Here is a 26,589-nt window from a genome sequence, read left to right on the forward strand (position 1 = left end):
AGTTCACAGAGACATTAATGAGGGGACAAGGTTGAAATTATTAATGAGGGGACAAGGTTGAAATTATATGAATGGGCCAAATTCTCAGTTGGTGTACATTAGTGTAGTTCAGCTGTCTTTGACAGAGCATGGCTGTCTTAAACCAGGTAGAAATTTAGCCCATTAGGGTCTAGAAGCTTTGGGGGATTGAATTCAGGATCTGTCACCCTTTTCATTTGACTTATATTTGTTTCTTTTTTCACAGTATTAAAGTGGAGAAGTATCCTTTGCTATACTAAAAGGAAGATATTATCCTTTCTGCTTCACTTGCCTTGAGATGACTTTCTTTTTAAAGGAGCCAGGGGTTTCCTTCTTTACCCCTAAATTGCATGCAGATACCTTTTTGCATCTGTCACCATGCATATGCATGTGTGTGTGCACACCAGTGCGCGCATTTGTCTTTCACAAGCTAACCCAGGCTCCAGAGGGAGGCTGTTCCTTTAATTCGCCAACTGAAAAAAAAAAAAAAAGTGGAAAGCTTGCCTTCAGGCATCCCATTACAGTGGAATGAGCAGGGATCAGGATTTCTCGCTCAGCTATATAAACCCAGCAGAAGCTGGCTGCTCTAACCACAATTTGCCTTACTGTCAAACATCTCTCTCTCTTTCAGACACACACACACACATGCCACACACACACACACACACACACACACACACACACAGTAAGACGAGACAACTTTTCTGAGTTTTGACAGGACAGCAACAAAGTGGGAAGCTGGAAGGTGACTTTTACATCATATTTATTTCATGGAGGCTGTTCACAGTGGGATCTAATCCATATCAGGGCTTATAAAGTAAGTCTTTCTCATTGATTGCTGAATTTAAAAAATCCAGAGCTTATTTTTTATCTTGCAATAATAGATGTCTCTTGTGAACTTTACAGGCAGTGCTTTATTCTTTCTGATCTGCCAGGCATCTCATCTGGGAATGTTTTTCTTTTATGGGGTGTGTATGTACATAGTTTATTTTCTGATGTCAGATACACTCAGATAAGTTTCTCATTGGCATTGGTTTGAGCAAATGAATGAACCAATGAATTGAAGTTGGAATGTTCAATGCTAGATCTGTGGTTAAAAAAGAAATGACAGTGGGGATAGAAAATGAATTTCAGATTGAAGGTGAATTCCTGGGATGTACTTGGCCAATCCAGTAATTTGAGGAGTAGCTCCCCATAACCCCCTTTCAGATCTACTCCACTTGTAAGTCTTGGACCTGCAAATAACTTCCACCACTACACACTTGTATAAATTGAAAAGAGTTGGATGTTTCCTATTTTTAATTCCCCAGCTGTGTGCTTGTTTGCTTTAAAGTTTTTATCACCTTCCTCCCCCCCCCCCTCCCCCCCGAGTAAAAGGTAGCATCCAGCTCTGTCTTGAAGCATCATAGACAAAGGGAGGCTCAACTGTTATCTTACTGCTAGCTACATGGGCATTTTGAAGGCAGGGGGTTGAAATCCTTGGTGCCCATAATGAACCACTTCACATACTAAAGTCTTTGTACTATGCAATCTTTCTTATGCTCATTAGTTCCTTGTGCTGCATTACAGTCTTCAACACAACTGCCTCTTCAGCAGTTCTACTGTACTTAGTAGCCAGGATCTTGGCTTCAATCAATGCAGCTGGTTGAGAGATGGTTGGAATATTTGGCCTTAAGAGCTGAGTTCAGCCTACTTCCAAACTCCATGCAGTTACATTATTTTTTGCAGTTTTTCTGGTGTGCTTGAGAACTTTTTATCTGGCTACTAGGAAGCACTGTTGCTTGGCAGATATTTTAAAATAGGTCAAAATCTGCATTGTGCTGGCCAGGTAAAATGTTATGTTCCTACTGCCTGTAGTATAAGTGGAAAACCATGACATAATCCCATTGTACAACAGAAGACATATATAATCCAGAAGCACAATAAATGTATTCTCTACACACTTTCCCCTTTATGTAAAAGCTGGAAGAACAGCCAACAAACTGGATAGGAACACAATGAATAAGGCAGAAACTTTGTTGTACTTGCATTTTCAGTTCATTTAACAAATTTCCCATTAAATAGTGGGTATTAATTTTACAAACTTCCCCTTCATATGCTTGACTAAAGCAGCGTAGAGAAAAAACTGCTGACTAGTCAAGTTAACGTGTGTAGTTATTTATGAAATGTGCCCTGCTTCATGTCCAGGTGTCTGATTTTGCCTTAGAGTGCTTTGCAGTCATACCAGTGGAACAGCCTGTAAGTGGGGCATATTTTAAGGTGCCTTCATGATTATAGAGGCTTCTATAATGGGATACCTAAGGAGAAAACCCTGGATATGAAATATAAGATCTCTCCCTTTGTTGTTGCTCGTAAGTGTGAAAAGAAAAGCAGACCTTAAGTCAGATTTTTCATTCAATCATCTCACACAGTCAAAAACGTGATTCACTCCAACCTCACTATGAGGAAATTTTGGAGGTATTGGGCAGTTACCAGGGAAATCATGGAAAGTCTCCTGCTAGTCTACTTTTTTACTTTCAGCTCAGGAACGAGCTTGAATGTGAAATGAGTATGGGGATTAGCATCTGTAAAAAGAGCAGAATGAGAAGGGGGAGGTAGAAAGAACCCCTTTGTGGCTCCCACTGTCATGGTCCCATTACTATTTATTATCTGCAGCAAATTACTATTCATTTGCCAGATTTTCTCTTCATTAGTTTCTCTTTTCATCCCAGAGAAGATGCTTTTCAAGTTCTAGTCCCTAATCCTACAACTACAAAATTACTTTATCAGTGCCTTCCATACAGTGAGAGAACCACGTGATCCACTGGAAAGCATGTGGCCTGCACATTACAGCACTGCAGCTTGTCTGACAGCAAAGCTGATGTCCTTTAGCAGAGGCATGATCGTATTACTGCAGTAATAGCCCAAATAAAGGGAGCCCATGACAGATTTCACAATTCCATTGAGCAAGCAATGATGCATGCCCCATAATATCTGACCTGCAGTTCCCAAAGTTAATTCCATCAGCTGAAGTGGGCAATTTTAACAGGAAAATCTATTTTTCAAACTCCACATGTGGAGCTGAGCAGATCATGCCCGCATCCCTCCCGCACAGTCCTCCCAGAATGAAATTAAGCAAAACTATTGCATTACCAGAATGGAATTGCCAAAGGTGTTTGAAATTCAGACAACAGTGGTTTATTCTTCCTAACCCTGCCTTTTATAAAATGCCTAGAATAAGCTGAGATCCTTTTCACATATGCAGATGTTCTAACTTACTTTAACAAAACGGTCTTGATTTAAAGATATTCTTCCCCCTTGTGGATACACAAGCCTGCATTGGGTAAAAGAATCTATAAGACGGGATGGATGAACCAAGCAAACAGAGGTATGAAGATGAGATGGAAATATAGCTGGGCTTGGGCGTCAAAAGCTGAGTGGCTTCTTGCCCTTAGGAATTATTATCCTTTGAAATAATGGTAACCTATTACAAATATTTGCTATTTCTTTTGATGCTGCGCAAGGCACATGTAAGACTGCTTACATAGGTTCATATAGTGCCTTGAGAGCCATGGAGGAAAAGGCATTCTATAAATGCTAATTATTAGTAATCTACATGTGACTATGTGAATAGCAACCATTTGGCATAAATACATGTTCTCCATTGACTGTGAATCATCCTAGTAAAATTAAGCTGATTGTAAAGTGGGATCTGGATTCAAAATTTAACTTGGAAAGAAGTGAAAATGAATTGTATGGGCTCTGGCTAGTTACCTGCAAGACACTTTTATCTATCTTAAACACTCAGCACACAGTTAAACATGAGAGACTTAGAGAGGTTGAAAATTACTCTGGTCTGAAGTCTAGGACTTGATCTATTCAGCACTGGAACGATGCCATCAAGGAACTGCTAAGCCAAAGGACCAATGACAGTTTTAAGTTCCAGTATCTCATAAACCTTCAGACCTTGAAAAGCATGATTCATGGCACTGGAAAGTTACAAATCTCAGTTTTCCAACAGTAAAAAGCATTTGTTTTGATGTCTGGCAGATGGTGAGATATTAGACTATAAAATTATGTTGTGATTTATCATCTTTCTTTCTTCCTCTACTTACACTGGTATGCTTTTTGGCAGTCGTATCTTAAGAACTGGTAACTGCCATAAAATAATAGTTTATACATTGTATAATCCTTAAAATATTGTTAAATATTGATATCTATTTTTTCAGTTTTAAAGATACTGGATAAAATGTTATCAGAATAAGCATGTTATAACTACAGTAAGAGATTAAAGAAGATGGTAGCCATTATAAAAGGATTTTATCAGCCACTATGCCATGACATTTCAGTCGTAAATGTTATTACAAATGCAACTAGGAAGTATAAATAATGCTAGGACCAGTTAACTTTTGTCCTGGATTTGGAAAAGAAATTATTTTAAAATACTAAATAAATACAAAAATACTAAAACACCTCGCAGCAGGAGTGAAAAAGCAAAAACTTAAGTTGTATGAGACTTCATTTCATGAAAAAAAATGATTTCAGCTCTATGGATGAAAAGAATTGAAAAGGTCTGATCCAAGCCCATCAATGTCATCTCCTTTTGGTTTAAGTAAACTATGGGTCAGCCCCTTCTAGACATTAGTGTTGTAACTACTGTTACACAGCTGCAGAGTCTCACTGGGTTAGAAGCTGCAAATACACAGAAAGAGGAAGTTTCTGCCCCATCTCGCCTACAGTCTGAGTAGACAAGACAGAAGAACTGTTATTACTGATAGTTTTAAAAGTTCTTTGTGTGATGACAAGAAAAGAAAGTGAAAGAGGTCAGTTCTTTGAGGAAGAAAAGTACCGGAAAGAAGCAAAAAGAGCAATTCTTGGATACAGCGCTGAGGTCTCTCAGCTTCCCCTGAGCTCTGGGGTTTATTCAAATTAAACTTCCCTGGTTTAGAGTACTTACTGTCCATTCGTGCGTTCCCCCTTCCATCCAATCCGAGCTGAAGTTAAGTGCCTTCCACATGTGGGAAAAGTTAAAAACCGGGCATTCTTCCAAATGAAAATGAAATCCTCCAAAGTGTGATGTAACTAAGCTGCACAGAGTGCTGAAGCTGGGGGTATAGAGCCTGTCTGACCAGGGGTGTCTGTCAGTCTAGCAGGATGTGTTTAGATGCATAAAAAAAGCACTTTATAAGGATCATTATACCAAGCAGGAAAAAAAAACTGGTTTTACCTTTGTTTTTGTTTTTTTTCTAGCACTAGCCAGTGGGAGAAAAGCCATTACAATATATGTGTAATTTGGGTTATTTATATTTCATTACAACTACATCCAATTAAAATGATCCTTTATTGGGTTTCCTCTCTCTCTCCCTCTCTTTCTCTCTCTGTGTGAATTACGCATAGAAAATCCTGCACTTAATACACAAAGAAACCCTAGGTCATGTCCTTAATTAGTCTAAATGAATATAGCGCCAATGACACTGAAGGATCTAAACTGATTTTACACCAGCTGGGAATATGTCCCATGAACTTACCTTTAAAAGGTAAGGTCTTCTCTTTGGTCTCCAGAGCCAATGGGAATGCTGTCCCATATACATACATATCTTTGGCTCACTTATAAGTTGAACTCAAAGGACAAATATATCCTGAGTTGACACTAGAAATTTCCCCAAATTCACATCCTTAATTATGTTGCCACTGTAGTTTCAATTAACTAATCTTGGATGTTGCCAAGCCTTAAGAACTTCGAACCAGAGAATCCCTGTGTGTGACTAGCCTGGGGCATTTTGTATTCTTTGGGAAATGGTGAGTAACCTTGCCAAGTTTGCATTCAGTCATCCATCACATATTAGCCTACTGGAGGTCCATTCTTCCTTAGCAATAGGGGAGTTCTGCTTCCTACTTAGAAAGATTACTCACACAAAAAGCTCTTTCCTTGTAACCAGAACTGCACTAGGAGCAGAAAGGAAGCTTTCTTCGATTCATATAGATGTTTTTTCCAAACCTCCCACAAAAATGATATTGTTTCATGATTAAAAAGCATATTCTTTTTAGTAGCTGTCTAAAAACAGCATGGCAAGGGAATAGAATTACTTTTTTTTTTTAAACCTAGTCAAATCATAGGAAGGACAAAGGTCTGTTATCACAACTTGTTTCTTCCCTCCCAAATGCAGAACTGAAGCTGGCATCAATATGAAAAGTTAACAGGAGACTGATTGCTTTGCCTAGGTCACTTAGAGCATTTTTACATGTGCTCTGGGATGCCTGGGGGGGCGCTTTAATTAGTGAGCTGTGCTAATTAAAAGCGCCTGATCGTCACATGTATCAGCATCCCTGCTGAAAAAACGGTGGCAGGGAGCTTTGAATTAAAGCTCCTCATTTTTCAGCATGGGGATGCTAATACATGTGATGCTAGAGTCTGCTGGAGTGCCTCGATGTCTGCTCCAGCAGACTTGATCAATCAAGTCTACTGCAACGTGCTGGATTTCCAGCATGTCGGACCAGGCTCCCTGCACGTGTATGGGAGCCTTTATGTTCCTTTGACAGTTGCAGCAACAGTGGCCCTGATTCAGCAAAGAGCTCAGGCACATGCCCGTAGTCTATTTGGAGATCTGTTAGAGTTTGCAAATGCATAGGCATATGCTTACATTTATGTCCCTTCACACCTGTCTGACACTGTAATGTAGCCTAATGGTGAATGTAAATGTAATTCAGTCTGACTTTAAGGCACCTTTGTCTGCTAGAACTTTGTGTAGGGGCTTCAGTGTAGCCAGCAGTCAGGCTTTTGGCATGGCTTCCTTCATCCTTGCACCAAGTAACTATTATCAAAATCCTTACAGTGCCAATCTTGGCAGGCAACAGAAGAAAAGATTGCTTTCGAGGAAAGTAATCCAGTTTTTCATTTGCAGGACCTAAAAGCAGCATCTAGTGGGTAAGTTTGCCAAAGGTTTTGAGGGTTGCCATAAAGACTGGAATACAGGAGGCAGTATTAACTGTGCAAGGAACCAAGTGTGAGATGAAATCTTGCAGCTTTGATTTTCAACCTATGGTCTTTAGACTTGGTGAGAAGCCTACAGTTCAGCCTGAATCTGGCTTCTAATTAATCTCAGTGGTCCTGTATACAACACTATGTAAGAAATGTATGGAGAATCCTTCTGGGCACAGAAAGGAATTACAGCATAATCAATCCATTGCAATAAATGTGAGGACAGTGAATTAAATCAAACCCTCAGGTGCAGATTTTAAAACCCAAGTCCAGTGTGCTCAGAAAAGATAACGGGTACCAGATTTTCCAAAATGCTCAGTATCTACTTTTCCAGATTTCAGAAAATGTTCAGAATCTGACATGCCCGCCTGCAATCACAAAGCTCACTCCTGAGGAATCCGGTCCCACTTGAGGCCACTGAGCCTTTCTAAAATCTTCCTTCGTTGAGGAGAGACTGCAAGGCCAAAAGAGAAAAAGATATGGCCTTCAGTACGTAGCTATCCCTTCCTGTTATTGAGCCTCATGCAAGTCAGTTTTTTTTAATCATGGCCTCTATTTCTCTTCTTGGTTGTTTTCATTATAGTAATTCAAGATTGACTTATGCAGTAGATGGAAGCTGTGTGGTACCAGCTTCAATTCAAATAACAGGATACGGAATCAGTAAAAGCAACGGTGTCCTTCTTATTGCTGAATCTTGGCACAGTACAGAATTTCCAGGAAGACTGTGGTGTTTCCTATGCTGAGCTTTCTCTTAATGAGGTTTGCATCAACTTTTTCCAGAATGACAGCCAGATGAGTGTTTATAGGAGGATATATCATCTCCAAGCCAAAGTGTTTATCATTTCCGATTGTCAAGTGTTAACTAAAGGGTTGGATCATATACTCTGTAGGTTAACAGGTCAGTTGCGTGTCCCCAGTAGAATTTATGGAAGATCCAAAGAGAATGTGATATTCCAAAATGGTTATTGACAGGCATGGATTTACACTCTTTTGATCATTTGCAGCCTGATGTATATTTGGGACATTTTTTTTTTTTTTAGATTATTTCACTATCGTGTTTATTTTCCTTGCTACTATTTGCCTTTGAGATGGAACTGCCATGGTCATGTTGGAAAAGACAGTTTATTAATTTGCAAATGTTTGTTCTGTTTTGTCTTTGAGCCCTAGGAATCAGCTTATTAACTCCTTATTCACAGTGGTCTATAAATCTATATAAATTAATTATTTGGTGAGAAGTTACTAACATGTATCGCTCTAAAGCTACTAGTCAGGTAAGTAATGATTCAATAGCTTATATAAGAGGCTTATAGCCTGGGCCTAAGTTAGTGGCATCTGCACCTCTTGCATATTTTCTATGCATTGAAGATATCATACTGTGACAGGAGTGCCTCTTCTGGAGTCCTTCTATCAGTGACCCTGCCCTCCTGTTATGGGCCAACTCGCCTGCCATGCCTTGATCTTAATTGATTAATTGATGTAGGCTGACCATTTTCTTCCCCGCTGCTAGGGGGGCACTATCTGTGGCTCCTTTTCCTCCCCTACACTGCAGCCCAAGCCTCGCAGATGATACTGACGTGGTTTGATCTGGGCCTTGTTGTAATTTGGCCCTCCCCTTGTCCTCCCTGGGCTTTCCACAGCCCTATCTCACTCTGTCTCGCTCTGCACCTTCCTGGCGCTCGGGCTCTCCACAGCCCTGTCTGGCATTATGCCTTCACTGGTGCTCACTGCCCCCTCTCCCTGGAACTTCTCACTGCCCCCTCTGTCTGGGGCTGAGGTTTCCATGCTGGTGTGGGTCCCCTATGAGGCCTCACCCAAACCTCCAGTAAAAAGCAAACACAAACACAAAAACCCCTGGGCTATAACAAGAAATCCAAGCCGCCCAGGTAAACATCATCCAATCCCTACCAGGGAATACTCCATCCCATAACTGCATCAAGAGCTGCTCGTGCAGGCAGGACTGTGACAGGAAGGTTCCAGACTTGGTGGGGTCACCCTGCCTCTTAGTAACAGAGTTAGGGCTCCTTGTTACACATACCTATGTTTCATCCACTACAGTGTTAGAAATCAACTTCACTTCTGCATGTGATTCAACAGGACAGCTTTCCCCCAGAATGTCTGATGAGCTTAGAGAATGTAGGCCAAATTCTCTATTGACACAGATGCACTGACTTCATTGGAAAACTAGCAGAAAACTTAACTTTTCAGATTCCAAAGCTCAGGTTGCAGTCAGCTATGGTTCCTGAGCAGACAGATCCCAAGTTGGGATATTAGAGAGGGGATCAGAGTGTTCTGGGTGGAGGAACCTCAAGTCTCCCAGTGGCTCAGAAGAACCATGATCTGTTATCATGACAAGCCAGGTGGAGGCTTCTGTCGGAGTGTAACCACTATCCCAAACAAATACTTACCCAGAGTCATGTATATGTTTAAAATTCCCATTGCATCACAAACTAAAAACTCAGGCTTTACAACAAAGCACAGAGGTACATCTCAGCCTGGGCCATTTAAGGAAGTTCATCCTCTCCTCTTGTGTTCAAGTGCCTGCATCCAGTTCACTCCATGTTTTTAATATACAAGTACTTGGCCCGAAATATATATAATCTAGTTCTCCTCCTGGAAAAAAGAAATCCTGCCTCCCAGCTCCCCCAGGGTTGATTTAGCCCATCTTCTAATTTTAAATGATATTTTCTGTTCCTCACATAAAACACCTAAGGAAGGATGTAGGATTCCACCCTGGGTTTCCACAGATGCAAGCTCTTGATTTCATAATATTTGACAGAACTAGGCCAGGCAGTTGTCTAGCCTGAGGAATATAAAGCGATTTCTAGGAATTCCTTCTGCGGTCTCATGAGTTTGAAAAATATGCACATTCCCACAAATTTAAAATACTAGTACCAAGGACAGAGTTCTCCCTGTCCAAGCAAATAACAATTTTTTTAAGTAGTAAGAGGTCATCTCAAAGGGCGGTGTGGGGGTTGGTCTTGGAGGAAAAAATAAGCCAGGTGGGAGGGAACCAGTAATACTTTGCATGGATGAGAGCAGTGTGCATGTATGATTAAGGTCTGAGGGACGCAGCATCCCCGGGATGTCATTTGCAGAGCTGGAATAAGTGTGTGGTTAAAACGAAGGAAAATTACGAAGTGCAGTGCAAATAACTACCAACCAAAACTTAAAATATCCTTCTGACTCCCAGGCAATTGCCATCCTAACAATTCAAGCTTGTCAGACACTTTGATACATAATTCCAGGCCGCATACATATAAAAGAATAATGTTTTCTAGTTGCAACTAAATCATGAGGACAGAAGAATTCCACTTTGCTTGCCTCTGTATACAAAAATCTTTCACAGAAGCTAATTTAAAAATGGCAAAGCAAACTGTTTGGCTTATGGAAAGGGAGACTGATAACTTCATTCTAGCTTTATGACCCCAAGAAGCACTTCAAATATTCTAAACTTATTTCAACCCTGCTGTCACTCCATTGACTTCAGTGGAGGTCTACCACAAATTCCTGTTTATGTCATTCACCTTTTACTCCAGACATGTGTTTAATGTGTCATGGCTACAGTATAAATACTTACCTCATGGCTCTTCATTTTTATATGATCCCATTTTCTACTCAAAAACAGATAAAATTACAAGCCAAATGATCTGATAATGTCAATCCACAGAGGGATGAATTCTGAACATGGTTTTTGTAGGCTGTGTGTGAGCATAACCTCACCCGTTAATACATCCCTTGATAATGTCAGCATTTTGCCATAGGTTTTTAATAATACATTAGAAGACTATGTTTAAAAGCCTGTGACTACAACTGTTATGTTTTCACTGTGATAAGAAACAAAATCAGAACTGAAAATTTTAATTTAAAGAAAATTGCACTCTTCTTTCCACAATTGTAAATAAGGAATAAAATGTACTGGAGGCAATCTGGACTTGCACCAGCATACCTAAGACTAGAGATAAGGGATCTGATCTGACAAGCTTAGAAATAGCAAAAGACACCCAGCCTAGGTACTGGAGAAAGGGGTTCAACCTGTAAGAAATAAGTTCAGAGTTACTGGCTAAGTCTTCCAAGTTCCAGTTTGTTTTTCAATGTATATTTATATACATGTATGTATAAAAAGATGCATATTGCTATCTTTCTGGCCCCTCCCCACCCCTACCCCCCATATACCAATATTGTTAGTTGTAAGCAAAATAATTTAAAGTACTGAGTCTGGCCACATGAGACTTCTTATTTCTTGTTCTGATGAACTTGAGCTCTGTGGGGTCTGAAACCTGGTTCAAGGACATTTGAATATAAAAAGTATAAGCAGTCCTTGGAGCAGGGACTGGAACCCAGGACTGCCTTTTCTCTCTAGGCCAGAGTTATGCTCTCTCTCTTCCCCCCTCAGTCCCAAAATATCTTTAAGTATCTTTAAATATCTTTAAGTAAAATCCAAATTGGAACAGCCAAATGGGAAGGGCTGAATATCCCTTTCCAGTCGCCTCTAACTCTAAAACAGCCTGTACCTAGTGGTTAGGGTATTCTCTTCAAAGATGAGGAATGTGAATTAGAATTCTGTCAAGCCGGGGAAGGAATTAAATCCTGGGTTTGCCACATCCTGGGTGAGTGCTCTAATTGCTGAGCTCTTGGATAAAACAGTGAATTTCCTGCTCCGCTCTTGAAAGAGTGGGCCAAGCACTTACCTTCAGGAGGGGGTCCAGGCTCTGCATCTGCCACAGAGAAAGAAGACTTGTGGAAGCACTGTCGAATTTAAACTCCCAGATGAGCAAACTGTAGGGCACACTCATGTCCTCAGCATGGTCTTCTTGGCTTCTTGCTCAGTGTGCTGTTTTTTGGAGATCCCCATTTCAAAGCCAATTAATTTCTGAGCATTATATAAATTATCTAGGTGCCTAACTCAGGCTTATGGAGTCCGCTACAGAGCTGGATTCCAAAGATTTAGGCATTACAGTGCTCAAGGCGAGTATCTGGATCTGGTTGCAAGTTAGTCCATCTAAGTTGGTGTAATGTATATACTATGGGAGGGAGAAGCAAGGTTTAGACTTTCTAATCTCATTTGGATTTACTGACTGAATTCTGCTGTTTTCTGCACTGGTAAAAGTCTAGATAACTCTCTAGAAGTATAAATGAGAAAAGTATTTGGGACTCACTCTGAATTTGTCCCATTGAAATTAAGTGGCTTGTTCAGCATGACTCAATAAATTAAATAAAGCAAAGCCAAAAGTTCTTACTTCTCAGATGCTTACTTTCCATTAGTCCAAAAAGCCCTTTGCAGAACAGACTGTTGAAAGTCCATGGCTGGTTTTGAAAGAAAAACTGCGGTTTCTGGAGCGGAGACAAAGCTTTGTGTTTAAATTAATGTAACTTGCTGTGATTAATACATAAAAGAATACAAACCTTATAGTTTGAAACCGCATCTGTGAAGCGCTCAGAATAACTCAAAGTGAAATCACTGATACCTACCAAAAAAAAGAAAGAGCTCCTGACAAAGGGTAACTTGGCAAAGAAACTTTCCAAAGACAAGTTTAGAAAACCATAGATCTTTTCCAGCTCTGCATACGCCTTTGCTCAAAGGAGGGAGAGAACAAATAAGTGAGCAAATATTTTTGCCATTAGTAAGGCTTTATTAAAAGTTACAAAGCATAGCTAGGAGGCAGCAATGATTCCTGGTCAGTAATGAAGCACAACTGTTGCTTTGGCTCTGATATTTCTCCTTATATTATAGTAAAATGCACTAATCATGGCTTTAGCTTCTGTGAGCACTGCTTATGGGCCTAATTTCACCTTCAGCCATCCTGCAATCCTATATCAGACTTTGAACATTAATGGCTAAAACTGACTTAAGTACTGCAGATCCAAAGGGTGGAATCGTAAAAGGAGACAAAATAAAAGGAAGGTGCAAACACAGACCAGCTTTCATTTCCATGGACTAATTTTGAAGAAGACTCTATAGCTCTGCTTCTGTTTTTAGAACAGGGCCATTTTTTCCAACTTCATCCTTTTTGTTGCTGTGTCCTGCTGTTACTAATCCATATGCTTTGTCTAAGCTATATCTGCCAGAGGCACTTTTTTCCAGCTCTGAAAAGTACAGTAGAAATAGAGATTGCTTTGCAGATGAGTTTAAAAAAAGTTGGGGGGGGGGGCTTGGTAAATGCATGGTTCCCTCTTTTATTTTCTCTCTTTCACTCTCAAGTTTGTAGCAAATTGCTCTAGTTGGCTGATTGCTTCACACCCCGCCGTGTCTCTGAATGCAGTTTGAAGGCACCCTACCGATCCACTTGTTTTGTTTCTCTTTTGTAAATTCCTGTTTCCAAAAATTGACGCTCAAATATCTAAGCTCTCAACAAAAACCAAGCTTCGCACACAGCCTGGATTTCCTGCTAACGTATTCCTCTTTCCATGCAGTGGGAACTACATTAAGGGTGAATGATGGTGTTAGCTCTGCCATCTGTGTCTCTATGAATTCCAAGTTTCCATCTCTGAGTCATAATACATGCTCTCTGATTAAATCCTGCCCTGTAAAGAACCTGTAAGTTGTGGCTTGTTTAAAAATCCTTGTGAGGTTTCAATTGCACATTGTATTCTTCTTCGCTTTCTGTCCACAAGCACAAATAATGTCGGCTGTTTAACACCATATGACAGCACTGTACAACTGTGATGTCGTATGGAGTTGAACAGCTGACATCCTTCACCATAAAGCAAAGGTGAGTATATGCATCTCAGTGCATGGCCACACACGCAGCCTCCTGTAAAATGCCTGCTATGTTCAATTGATACAGTGCTTGGGGATTCTTTTAGATGGAAAGTCATTATGTGCATGTATGTGTTAGTTTAGCTAGATGTAGTTTACAGTGCAATATCTGGATTTTGTTTCACTTAGAATTTTCCTCCAGTTATGTTGTGTTTGTCTCTTGGCTTTTCTTATAGCTGACTACTCTTACAATTGGCTACTCTTATAGTGTCTTTCCTTACATTAATCTTCTAGATTTGATCATTTACTGGCCATGTTAAAGATGCTGGCTCCAAGTAAAGGCTCCCATACACTGTTGGTCATCCCAAAAGTTTAAAATTTGGCAGCCTCGTGGTGCTTTGTCCATTCACTTTCTCATCAGGATTTTTTTCCCTGATGCAAAAGATATTCTCGTATTGGGAATTCTTTCCCCACGCACTGTAGGGAATCAGACAGTTTTATTTGGTTTACATACTGGCATTTTATGGTACCCTTCTATATAGCTATATATAAATTCTATTTATCTATATGGATATTCATGGATTTCATAGGACTGTGCTATGTTCTGGTCCTCAGAGCACTTCACCAACATCCTTTCATTAAACTGCATGGTCTCCCCTATGAGATTTTATACCCGGGTAAACAGAGACAGAATGACAGAGCCAAGAAAACAGGAGCCAGGAATCCTGGTTCCTATTCCCATGCTTCAGCCACTAAACCATGCTGCTATTAAACCAGGGCTTGTGGGCACTTTCTATAGATCCTGCTGACAATAAATGGTACTTGATGAACTCCAGCCATCCAAACTTCTCGAGCCAGCTCTGTTTTGCTTTATTTTTGGTTATCGTGCAGCTGGCCCCTAGATTGCAGACCCTCAGCTGTGAAGCTGCCATCAAAAGTATTGTCCAGTGGTAGCTTTTTTCTGAAACTGAAGAATTCTTTTTACCATTGAGCTTGAAAATTAAAATGCAAAGGAAATTGGAGTAGAACTGACCTGGAATGCATCTAAAGAAAAATGTTATGATTAAGGGTAAATCTGGCTTGCAGGATGATACCAAAGCCACATGTAAAGCTAAACATGAATCAAAAGAGCTTGCAACATGCTCCCTGGGCATGATGAGATCTAGTTTTTCAACTCCCAGTCTTGAAATGGGAGCGTAGAAAGCGAGCTATTATTAGTACACCACAAAAGCAGGAATCTATTATATAGTGGGAGTGTTCTGAAAACCTTCTTTTCCCCTGAACCCCATTCTTTATGTCACAGCAGCTATGTACACCATTTGCTCAAATCTAGAGGACATTTCCTTCTTTTTCCTGTCTGTTTAACAAAACACAAATCATACTGGAATAAGGTGGCTATTATAGATTTCATTTAAGATATAAGGAAAGAACCCTACTCATAGCACTCAGATTTGGAGTTTAAACCTGTGCCTCTGCCACATCAGTCAGGGAATAATTTCCAGTTTGCAAAATCTATGCTTTTTATTGAAGCTACTTTTTAATTTTCTGATTTATAGTACTTACAGCATGAGGAACCAAGCCATTTCTATCTTTAGATAGCTCTCTTCATCTAGTATATTTGGTAGTTTCATTTCAGTTTGGTTGATCTGCACATCTTTACAACACCCAAGGATCTATTTCTCATTTTGCCTAAAAAAAAATCTTAAAAAATAAAAGGGACAGATTCTCAACAGATGTAAATCAATGGACTTCCACTGAAAGCAGTGCCACTGTGCTGAGTTCACCAGCTGGGCCAACTTTTTTTTAAGTGACATTTATAATGCACAAAAACAAATCCAATGACATTAGAAAGTCTAGAAATTGTAGTACTTGGGGCCCCATCCTTTCAAGCATTTCAAGCTGTTTGTCTCATATCTTGTGCCAAGATTATTTCCTGCCAAACACACCCATGGGGTTCACTACTAGTCATTCTGATAGTTTATTGTGAAATGAGCAGAACTTGCCTTGGAAACATAGAAACTGGTGCCCCAAAAGGTGGTGAGAAACAGGAGAGTGAACAGACAGTGAGACGACTGAACAGAGACGAGACTTTGGATCTAATGCCAATATTTTAGAGAAGTGATAAGAGGTATAACTTCTATTTGGATATGTATTTACACCTTTCTGAGAAACTCATCCTCTCTCTTTCTAAAAAGTAGGACTTGAGTATCTGGATAAACCAACATGATCTTTCAGCAATGTGTTAAGTAGTCATATCTTCTTATCACATCATCTCTCCTTTTTTTTTAATGCCTTACTTTCCACACTGCTTTCTAAAGATGACAGGATAAAAATGGGTGCAACTGGTTGAAAACATGTTTATGGCCCCTTTTTAGGAACTAAAAAAATGACATTTTAAAAAAAAAATTCTTTTTCACAGACATTTATCCATTTTGATGAAAATGTTGTTGGGAAAGTTCCTCAGGGGAGGAGAGGGAGGGAGATGGAGAACCCCTGCAATCTATTTAGGATTATCATTGCATTTTCTTTAAAAAAAAAAACCAAAAATCCCTACTATATTTCTCTGAATACACTTAGTTTTGACTAAATGGAACTTTTAATGGAAAAAAAAGATTTCATAGACTTGTTTTCTGCCAGCTGTACGTACTAATTAGTAGTCATGAATCACAATCATCCTCTGCCAGGTGTTTCTTTTTCAAGGTGTTCCTGATGAGTCCCAATCTAGCTATTCAGGCACTCAGATACTACAGTGATGAGAATGGGATAAAACCTTAAATAAAATACACAGACAAGGGACTGAACTCCATTTCCAGAAGAGAGAATCAAAGATGAGATTTAATATCAGGTGTTTCACAATTTCTTTGCCTCCTTGAGTCGTCTAGGCTAACTATTATAAAATTCCTATGGCTCCATTATTTGGGACTCTGTTCAGATTGGACCTCATAAGCTAAGTAGATATGGTTAAAGACAGAGATGCGAGTCCTGTAGGGAAAAGACCGATATTACAGAAAATCTGATGGCCAGTAAGTTATGGTTTGCTTTTCCTTCCTAGTCAGTGTTGAATCTGCTCCCCAGAATGGTGTTGCTGGAAGTACCATCCAAGCTGTACAGTGCAGGGGTCTAATCCAGGGGAAGAGGTGCTGCTTTTAGTGTTCAGGTCAGACTGGGCAAATCATAATATATCTGTGTCAAAAATAAAAGAAAAACTGCCGTGTTAATTAGGATCCCACCAGTACAAAAGGATTCTGTGTTCTGTCCCATAGGTGGCTGCATAGCAGTGGTAATACAGACTGATCTTGTAATGTTTGTACAATTTAGAAAGCACACTGGGATTCTTCATTGCCAAATATGCTATAGAAATGTGCATCATTATCATCCCCAACAGTGGTGGGCCTTGTAGAAAAGTCTAAAGTAGATTAGTATCCACGAGTACCACTTACCATCTGAGAACAACAGACCTTTCTATAATGTCCCCTTTCCCATATTATTGTCCTCTTTTCCTTTGTCAGATAAAGCAAAGAAAAAGAAAAGCAATCTATTTATTCACTTCTCGATTCTGCGTGAGACTGTTTTTTAAAGACCCTGCTTTTGTGAGTTTAATCAGATGCTTGATAACAGACAAAGCATTGCTAACTAGCATCGAGGTACAAAGAAGCCTCTTCAGAGGATCACATGACCTCATCGGCAGGATTACTCTATCGCATGAATTCAGACGCAATCGCACAACCAAAATAAATGTTAGGCTCAGCTTGCAATGGAGCCCTTTATTTCTCTCCATTTGGTAGGGAATATGCTTTGCCAGTCTTCCCTGGTGACTGGGATTAAACAAATATGGAAAGTCAACAAAAGAAGCAGATTTTCTTGGTTGCAAATATCCTGCTTTGCATTCACAGACTTCTAGTCTTGACCTTGGTTTTGAGCACCTGTCTTTTTGGAGGGCCTGAGTCCTGAAAGTAACACCTGGTGGCACTATGCGCCTAGATTTCTTATGGAGTTCCTAGTGGCTTTGTCGGTTTTCTTAGGTGCTTTCAATCTCAAAATGAGGCCCAATGCCTCTGAGAGTGTGTGAGGGTGCACAGAGTTACCGTATTAGTAACCCTTTCACCAGGGTGCATCATCTGGTCCTCCCACATGTAGAAGTAGGGAAGGGGAGCTATTGTTTTAAGCTGGCTCATAGAAAGCTTTCCACACAGCTCTGAGCCCTGCTATACCCCTGCTCTTGTATGTTGTATCTGAGATTTTCCTAATAGTTTCCGAGATGCAGCTACCAACCAAGCATCTTAGTCCCCAAAGTGCTTTGTCAGTCTTTGAGTAGGATGACCCAGATTTTGTTTGGTGTCCTTGCACGAGTGGAAAGGGGCATAGAGCATTTTTACTTTAGGGCATATCCAGCCTGGACTTGATGCTGTATAGTTCCTCTTGTATCATTAACAATTGGGATGAAGAGGTTTTGTAGTCACCTAACATATTTCAAAGCCTGCCTATATGCTGCACAAAAAGTGGCAGCATCTCACCAACTCAGAAACTGGAGACACATTTGGTACAAGTCGATTTTTACATAGCCAGGATCTCAGGAAAATACTGGAAAACAGTGCATCTGTCATCTCCTGTTAATGAAGTAACTCAGACTGAGACATCATTTATTTGACTCTAATTATATACCATTAACACTATATTACATGACAGATTAAGTATCAGATCATGAGGACAGAATGACTAATTCTGAATTATGGATCCAAGTCACTTGAGGATTATCTCCGTTTAGCCAAAGCTCAGTTAATTGCCTTAACTCCAGTGGCATCAGAGATGAGTTATTAGGAGTTTTTTAATACTTCCATATCCCCTCCTGAAATGGGTCCCTTCCTGAACCTGGGTGGATATATATAACTATTGTGTAATGCCATGTTAGATGCTTCTTACATAAATATTAGATGCAAAACAAGACAGACAAGGTTCTTTGAGTAGATGTGATATCTTTTAACACATGTTTAGCTCCTCTCATTCCTATGCCTGAAGAAGGCACAAGATTCCCACAAGATTTTCTCAACTAAATAGGAGGGTACTAGGCTGGACAAGTCTACAGTGAAGTGGGTGGACAACTGGCTTAGAGGCCAATCCCAGAGAGTTGTAATCGAAGGGATTGCCTCATCCTTGTGGTCTGTCTCCAGTGGTGCCCTCCGGGGATCTGTGCTTGGACCCATACTGTTTAACATACTTATTAATGACTTGGAGGAAGGGTTATAAAGCTCAACGATTAAGTTTGCCGATGATACTAAGCTGTGGGGACACATGGGTACATCATAGGACAGGGTAAGGGTCCAGGATGACTTTGACAGAGCAGTCTTATGGGTAAGATGGGATCAGATGAAGTTTAGCAGGGGGAAGTACAGGGTTCTTTATCTGGGTAGGAAGAACCTTCACCATGACTACATGATGGGGAGTGGTCTACTGGCTGGCACAGCATCTGAACAGGACTTGAGGGTCACAGCTGACCAAAAGATGAACACAAGTCAACAGTGTAATGAAGTTGCCAGCAGGGCAAATAGAATTGCGGCATGCATCAGCCGATGTGTGGACAATAGATCCAGGGAGGTGCTTCTCCTTCTCTGTTTGGTGTTGGGGAGGCCACAGCTGGAGTACTGTGTCCAGTTCTGGGTACTACACTTCAGGAAGGATGTAGATAAGCTTGAGAGGGTACAAAGAAGGGCCACCCATATGATTAGGGGCCTGGACGATAGGTCCTATGAGGAGAAACTCCAGGAAATGGGTCTGTTCAGTCTGAGTAAGACAAGACTTAGAGGTGACTTGATAGCCACCTAGAAGTATGTTAGGGGTGAGCATCAAGATCTGGGGGAACAACTTATCAGGAAGTCACTTCAAAGGAGGATGAGGGCCAATGGGCACAAGCTAACTGAGGGAAAATTTAGGCTGGACATAAGAAAAAAAAATTTCCGTAAGGGTTACCAGAATCTGGAACACACTCTCAACAGTGATGATGCAGTCACCATCCTTGCAGGTGTTCAAGATGAGGCTGGGTAAGCACCTTGTTGAGCTCATTTGAGCCCAATAACTTCCTGCCCATGGCAGGGGACCAGACTTGATGACTTTACAGGTCTCTTCTGGTCCTTCGATTCTGTGATTCTGTAAAATCCCAGAAGTAAAACAATAGTGTTTCAATAACAGCAAGGGTTGAACACAAGCCAACAGCAGCCTCGATACTTCTGGACAGAGGTGATGTTCATCTCTCAAAGACTGGTCCAGTAAATAGGAGTTTGTGATGGATGTTGCATTGGGTTCCTCAAGTGGAGTTGGAGGAAATAATCCTGCCAGCCTCTGCTCTGGTAATTTTCTTGTTGAATTCATTGGTAATTTGACCTACATGATGGACCCCAAAATAAACACCAAGGAGATGAATTGAGAATGACTTGTTATAATGTAAGCTATACCGTTGCATTTCCTGGAAGAGGGAGCAGCTCAGTGTGTCAAAACTTTAGCCCTAATGTGTGATTTTAAATATACAGTCCTCAGTAGGAGGCAACACAAAGTCTCTCTAACAGTTGTGGTTCAAAGGATGCATCTACACAAGACACTTTATAGGGCATTAGCCTATATTTAAGGTTAATTAAGGCATGCATCTACATATGCAAACCCTTAATGCACTTTAAAAATGGTTATTTTGGAATAATTGCTCCTAGATTTGATACCTGCAAGTGCAGGTATCAAATTTAGGCGTAAGTAGTTAAAGCACATTAACACACATGTAGACACATTAAAGAGCATTGACGCTGTGTGTGTGGACTGACATGGGACTAACTTTAGTTCCAAGTCAGTCCCCACACAGCGTTAATGTACTTTAATGCTTGCACATGTAGATGCCTGCCTAAACCAGCTTAATGCACATTAAGCTAAGGCGCATTAAATTTAGGCGCACTTAAATGCAGGTGTAGACATGCCGTTAAGTGAGTTTTCCCTTAGTAACACCATGGGAGCAGTCAACGTGCTATTGCTACTCATCCTTTGCATGGATGCAGGTTTTACTCTACTACATCTGCTAGTGGATGTAGAGAGGAGTTAGGGCCCATTGTTGCACTCTCAACTGACCTATCCCTTTGAAGAAGGTAGGATCGCTCAAGACTAAAGCTTCTCAACCTTTTTAGACTCAAAGCTCCCCTCTATAACTTTTCTGAATTTAGTAACATCCCATTTCAAAAACAAATTTTACTTGTTTTCTGACTAGGGAAAAATACTTCTGTTTCAAAGAACTGAAAAAGACCACAACATGTCTGAATATTTCTGATGCTCTGGATTCCTATTTGAAATCTTTGGGTTTCTCTTGTGAATTGTGGGTAGGTGTTTGCACACCTAACAGTGGTAATATTTTGAGGCACCCTTAAAAAGCATCTTATGACTAGAGTGACCATATGTCATGAGCAAACTGGGACACTCCCATCTTCTGTAACTCGGTCGCGGCCAGTTGGTCAAAAGTCTCAGAGCAGAGTCGGGCAGGGACAGGGAGCAGCATGGTTCATCAGGCAGGCAGCTGGGCAGGCACCACTGCTGCTATGCCCCAGCAAGGTGGGCATGTTCTCACCCTGCCCTTCAGTTACCTGTGAAGGCTTGGTGAAGAAAGACCTGATATTCAAGTGGGAAATTTCTCTTTCCAAACAAGTGCCTATGGCAATAAAGAAAATGCCTGACACAGAAGAGCACAGATGTGCCAGCATCCTGCAATCTACACTGAAGAGATCCCAGTAGGATCATCTCACTCTAAGAAAGCCACCTCAGCTTTTTTTGTAAGGAAGTTGAGGAGGGGCAAGGATTAGTGGCTTTTAAACTTAGGACTCCATCAACTCCCTCAATAGATAATGGTGGCACAGTACTGCTCCTTGGTCAGGAAAAATCTTGGAAAGTAGAAGGAAAGCTCCTCAGACCCTTTCTTCCTCTCTGGAAGAGAGTCTTTGCTTTCTTGCCAGCCTTGCTGCGTGGGTGCAGGAGACGTTGAATAGTACTCAAACAGAAGTCTCCTAAATGGCAGCACAGAGTTTTGCCACCAGGTTAATCTCATTTTAATAATGTTAAACGTGGGTTTGTTATTTAATTTCCTCCAACGGTAGCTGGCTTCTGGAATGACTCCAAAGGAAGCATTGCAGTCCGTTCTATAAATAATTACATAGGCACAGCTTTAACCAGAGTATCTTATACTCAGCAGCCCTAGACAGCATGGTAGTTGTTTCAGAGCTGGTCTGCTCTAGCGGAGTATATAATTTCCAAAAACATCTCATTTACCTTCTGCTCCACTGTTCTTATCTACTGTGTTAGCTATCTATTTAGGTGAACACTGAAAAGGATTAACCCCTTTGCCACTAGTTGTAGTCACACCATTATCATTTATACTATATTAGCATCTGGAGAGCCTCATCTGAGATCACAGACTTTTTCTATTGGGTAGTTGCACACAGTATGAGACAGTCCCTAACACAGAGTTTATAATCTGAATAGGAAAACAGAAGTGGGTAACAAGAAATATCGTTCTAACTGCACTGATAGCAAACTGAGCCAGAGAGAGAATACGGGTTGGACATTTAAAGGATCCTGAGGTCAGGAAATCTCATTCATTTTCAGTGGGATTTAAGTGTCATAATCTGTTAGGCTGTTTTGGAAACAACAGCCTGATTTACTCAAAATTTCTCCAAAAATCAGGAGGTAAGTCAAACCTCCTGGAGCCCAGGATAGGATCCCCCAAACCATCATTCCTTTGCCTCCATGCTTCATTGAAGTTGTTGGAATGCTGCGGTGTTCATCACAACAGCAGCTTGTCCAGACGGCGGCTGTCTGGTATGCTCATCAGTGGTTATATAGTCTAAAGGTACAAGCACTTAAAAGCATATAGGAAATCTATTTATTGCGTGTTTTCAACAGGATTGTTTTTTCCCCTCAGTGGACCTTATTTTTTGTTTAATTTGCATGGTGGTTGCTCATAATTTCTAATGGTTTTTTGGATCACTGATGATTTTTGTACTTCTGATGTTGGAGAGAAACTATTTCTGAAGCATGAACACTTTCTCTGAACTCATTCAGTGAAGAAAGGCCAAACCCTTTTTATTTTTTTGGAAATACATGTTCCCTGTCTGGGCTCCTAAATGACAAGCATAAATCTAGGGTCAGTTTCCATGGCTAAGAATACAAAACTCTTGGAAAAATAGTACTTTATAATGGAATCATAGAAGTAGTTTAACTACTACTGGAAACGGCTGCTACTCACTAGTAGATTTTGTTTCTCAAGGGGATCATTGTGTGTTTTATCATGCAGAATTTCTAATTGTTCCATTCACATTTTTATGGATTCTGGCATTTGGGGGTTTTTTGGATTTTTTTCCCTGTGGTAATGGCATGCTGATGGCTTTGAAATACAAGACTCTGCTAAATTTTAAATTGTACACAAAGCAATTAATTTAAACTTCTTCCAAAACAGTCTTCACTATGTCTAATCCATACATGGCTTTTCAAGCAGGATCAGACAGTTTAAAATTAGTATTAATCCATGTGGTTTAATTTACAGAGGATGTGCAGTAGGAGCTGTTAATCAGAAACTGTTCACCTGAGCCTGATAGAAATGTCATCTTAGAGCTCAATGCCAAAGGCAAAACATAATGGCTAAGAACAGACAGTCAAAAAGCCCGAGGCTGAATCGATTCAATCTTCACAGCTTAGTTTAAACTGCATAGATTGAACGGATAAGCAAGTGAACAGTTTTGATTCTAGAAATGCAGCCACATGCTGCGGTGGCCCAGGCCAGAAGCCAGAGGCTGCTAGAGCACATGTCCCTGCTTGGGCCAAGTTCTCCCTCCCCACCCTGCGTTGGGGGGCTTAGGGGAAAGTGCAAAGCAATCTGGGATGCTAGGGGACTCTGAGTTAACTTGAATGTGGAGGGGATCTGGGACAGAAGTTCAGTAGACTGATTTAATCTAAATCTGTTAAGTCTGATACTACAGCCACCCAGGTTTATCTTAAACCAGTTCCAGACATTTTGAAAGTGGTTTATGTGCACTGAATTTCTGTTGTGTTACAGCTTTGAATGGGTTCTGAATAATTTATACCTGTTTATGTGTAATTTTTGTCCCTAGCCTAACTGGAATTTACAAGTCTAATCCTTAGGTCCTTGTGAGCTCAATATAGGACCCCAGGGATTGGATTGGGCAAGAGGTATTTGTGTATAACTATTAATACTGCTGCTCTACAGATGCATCTACGCATGCATTTACTTCAGCCTAGATTTATTAGATTTCACCCTACAGCGACATTGCAACGCGCTACATCACTGTACAGCATGGTATGGTAACATAGCAATCATGAAGGTCTACATGTGATCACCAGTTATGTTGGCATAGTGGCATGAGGCTCCCCCAGTATAGCGTGCCACTATGGTGACATAGCTGGGAAATTTACCTGCAAGGCACAATAATAGCTCATACTGTGCTGTACTTTAGTACTTACAAAAGGAAGTACTAAAGTATGGTGCCTAGCAACATCACTATTTGGGAATGTGTAGATGTGCCCAGTAAATGTTTTGAGGTAGGTGTCTACACATGTGAAGATTAGGAAAAAGACTTGCTCCCAGGTCCCTGAAGCCCAGTAATGTACCCCTGTGGCCACCAGGAGGAGCTCCAGGCTCCTGCTGGGTGCCAGCCCAGAGGCTGGCAGAGAGCACCAGGCCAAGAGACAGCCCCATTGTGCCTGCTGCTGGGGTGGGGGACAATGTCCCCCTGCCTCAGCATTAAGGATCTTCTGGCCCTTACTCCTCAGTCAGGGTCACGGGGCTTGGAAAGAGCTGTAGGGGAGGGGCAGGTCCCAGTCCCCTGCCCCAATCCGCCAGTTGGACAGGAAGCAGCTAGCTCACTACTAGCTGCCCCACCAGTGGATTGGGGAAGGGGACTGGGACCTCTACAGCTCTTTCTAAGCCCTGTGCTTTTATCACCCAATTGGGGAATGGGGCTGAGAACTGTCCCTGGCCAGCCCCTGGGCTGCATGGGGAAGTCTGCATATACAGCCCAGAGCTGGCGGGGGACTGCCTGAAACAGTCCAGGCTGGGTGGGGAACTGTCCCCATGCAGGGAGCTCCCAGCCCCTGCTCCACAATTACAACTGTGATTGTGGAGTGGGGAGTAGGGAGTTTGTTCTCCACCCACCTCTCTGAGGGTGGAGCTGGAGGGGGAGAACAGGCTGGGAAACTTGTTCCCCCTCCAGCTCTGCACTCACAGAAGTGAGGGGGAACAAGCTCCCCAACCTTTCCCCCGCCCCCAGCTCCGTCCTTACAGGGTTAGATGGCTAACAAGTTCCCAGTCCTGTCCTCCCCACCAGCTCTGTGTCGGTGGAGCTGGGCAGGGAACAAGCTCCCTAGCTGGTTCCCCACCCCAAGTCCATGCCGGTGGAGCTGGCTGGGAATAAGCTCTCCCGCCTGTCCCCCACAAGCTCCGTACTAGTAGAGCTGGATTAGGAACAACCTCCCTTGACTGTTCCCCAGCTTGTTCCTCCTCCCCACTCCACACACCCCTCCCCCCCGCACAGCGTCTTGGTGCGATGAATCTGGGCCCTTTCCCATCGCCCACCTGGCTGGGGAGAAACACCCTCCCCCACCCCACTGTGCAGCCCAGTGGGTTTCCTCCATGCCTGGGGACCATCAGAACAAGCTCCCCAGCCCCCGCCTGCAGGGAGTTTCCAGCGCTGGCTCTGCAACTGTGGGGCTGCTTCTGGGAGATGCTTATCTCCCAGTCTGAGTCTCATGGTTGTGGGGCTTAGGCCTGGAGACCCCCAACAGTGGCTGCACAATGGTGGGGCTCAGGCTGGGAGATAAGTATCTCCCAACAGCAACCCCACAGTCTCAGAGCTGCTCCTGGAAGATAAAGGTCTCCCAGCTCCCCACTCCCTGATCACAATCTGGGAGCAGGGGGCTTGGACCTCCCTACTGCCTGGGCAAGGGGACATAGTCCCCATCCAGACTCCTGTGGCTGAGCCTGGCCGGGGAGCAGATAGGTATCTCCCACCCCTTCATGGACCAGATTTGGCTCCGGGCCAGGCATCTGCACGAGTGCTGTGGTGCCATTACTAATGCCAAGTAATTTTGCTACTTACATTTGCAAGTAGCAAATTTACTCAGGACTAGGGAGATTTACTGTGAAGTAAAATATGTGCATATGTAGACCCATGTGCTTACTTCATAGCAAAGTAAGCATGTACACACGTAGACCTATGTGCTTACTTCACAGTAAACTATGCTAATTCGTCATTAAGCATCTGTGTAGATGCACCCTCTGATACTGAATGCAGGCTATTGCACTGGGTATGAAATAGATAAGCATTGGGGCATATAGGGGGGTCAGTTCACACTCATAGACAGTTTGCTATGTTTACCTTAACAAGCACACTAACACAGAGATGGGACTTCTGTAGTCACAGCTGAGAGAGGATTTCCTTACCAACAACATCAACATTTCTGATGCCTGCAAAACCCTCATGAAAGCATTCATTTACCAGCGCACAGAAGTTAATCATCAACTGACTGTGCAAATGTGTTTCCATTCTGTGCCTTCAACATGGCCATGATTGCAAATGATGTGGGTGCTCTTAAGGAGGATCTTTAAAAATGTGTCCCTGTGGGTCGGTAAGAATAGTGCCAAACCTAGATGAAACACAGATGGCTTCAGGATATATCCAAAACCCTTAATTTCAGAAGTTTACCCACATCAAACAAAGATCTGCAATTTGCCCCTAAAAATTATTTTGGTCTAAAGGCAGAGCCATGAAGTCATCAAACGTGGGTCTCGTTCTGTGAGGTGCAGAGCACCTCCGTTAGGGTTCTGAGTCATTCAGTACCGGTGTAAGAACCGGGTTCTACTTCTGTCTCTAAGAAACCTGTGCTT

The 26,589-nt window shown here is 41.7% G+C and overlaps 1 protein-coding gene across 7 annotated transcripts in view; it reads left to right on the forward strand.

The window, feature by feature from the left end:
• Positions 1–599: 599 nt before the first annotated feature.
• The window catches only part of TNC (tenascin C), an 89,067-nt gene continuing 63,077 nt past the window's right edge, over positions 600–26,589 (forward strand). For 4 of the 7 annotated variants that reach the window (XM_090022765.1, XM_090022763.1, XM_090022764.1 and 1 more), the window contains exon 1: positions 602–835. The gene's annotated coding sequence lies outside the window, so the exon portion shown is untranslated. Of the gene's footprint in view, positions 836–26,589 lie in introns of all 7 variants that reach the window. The other 3 variants (XM_090022760.1, XM_090022762.1, XM_090022767.1) reach the window with 2 other exon arrangements.

Source organism: Crocodylus siamensis, chromosome 11, assembly GCF_052110815.1.
Source record: "Crocodylus siamensis isolate JL-2025a chromosome 11, ASM5211081v1, whole genome shotgun sequence".
Classification (NCBI taxonomy): domain Eukaryota; kingdom Metazoa; phylum Chordata; order Crocodylia; family Crocodylidae; genus Crocodylus; species Crocodylus siamensis.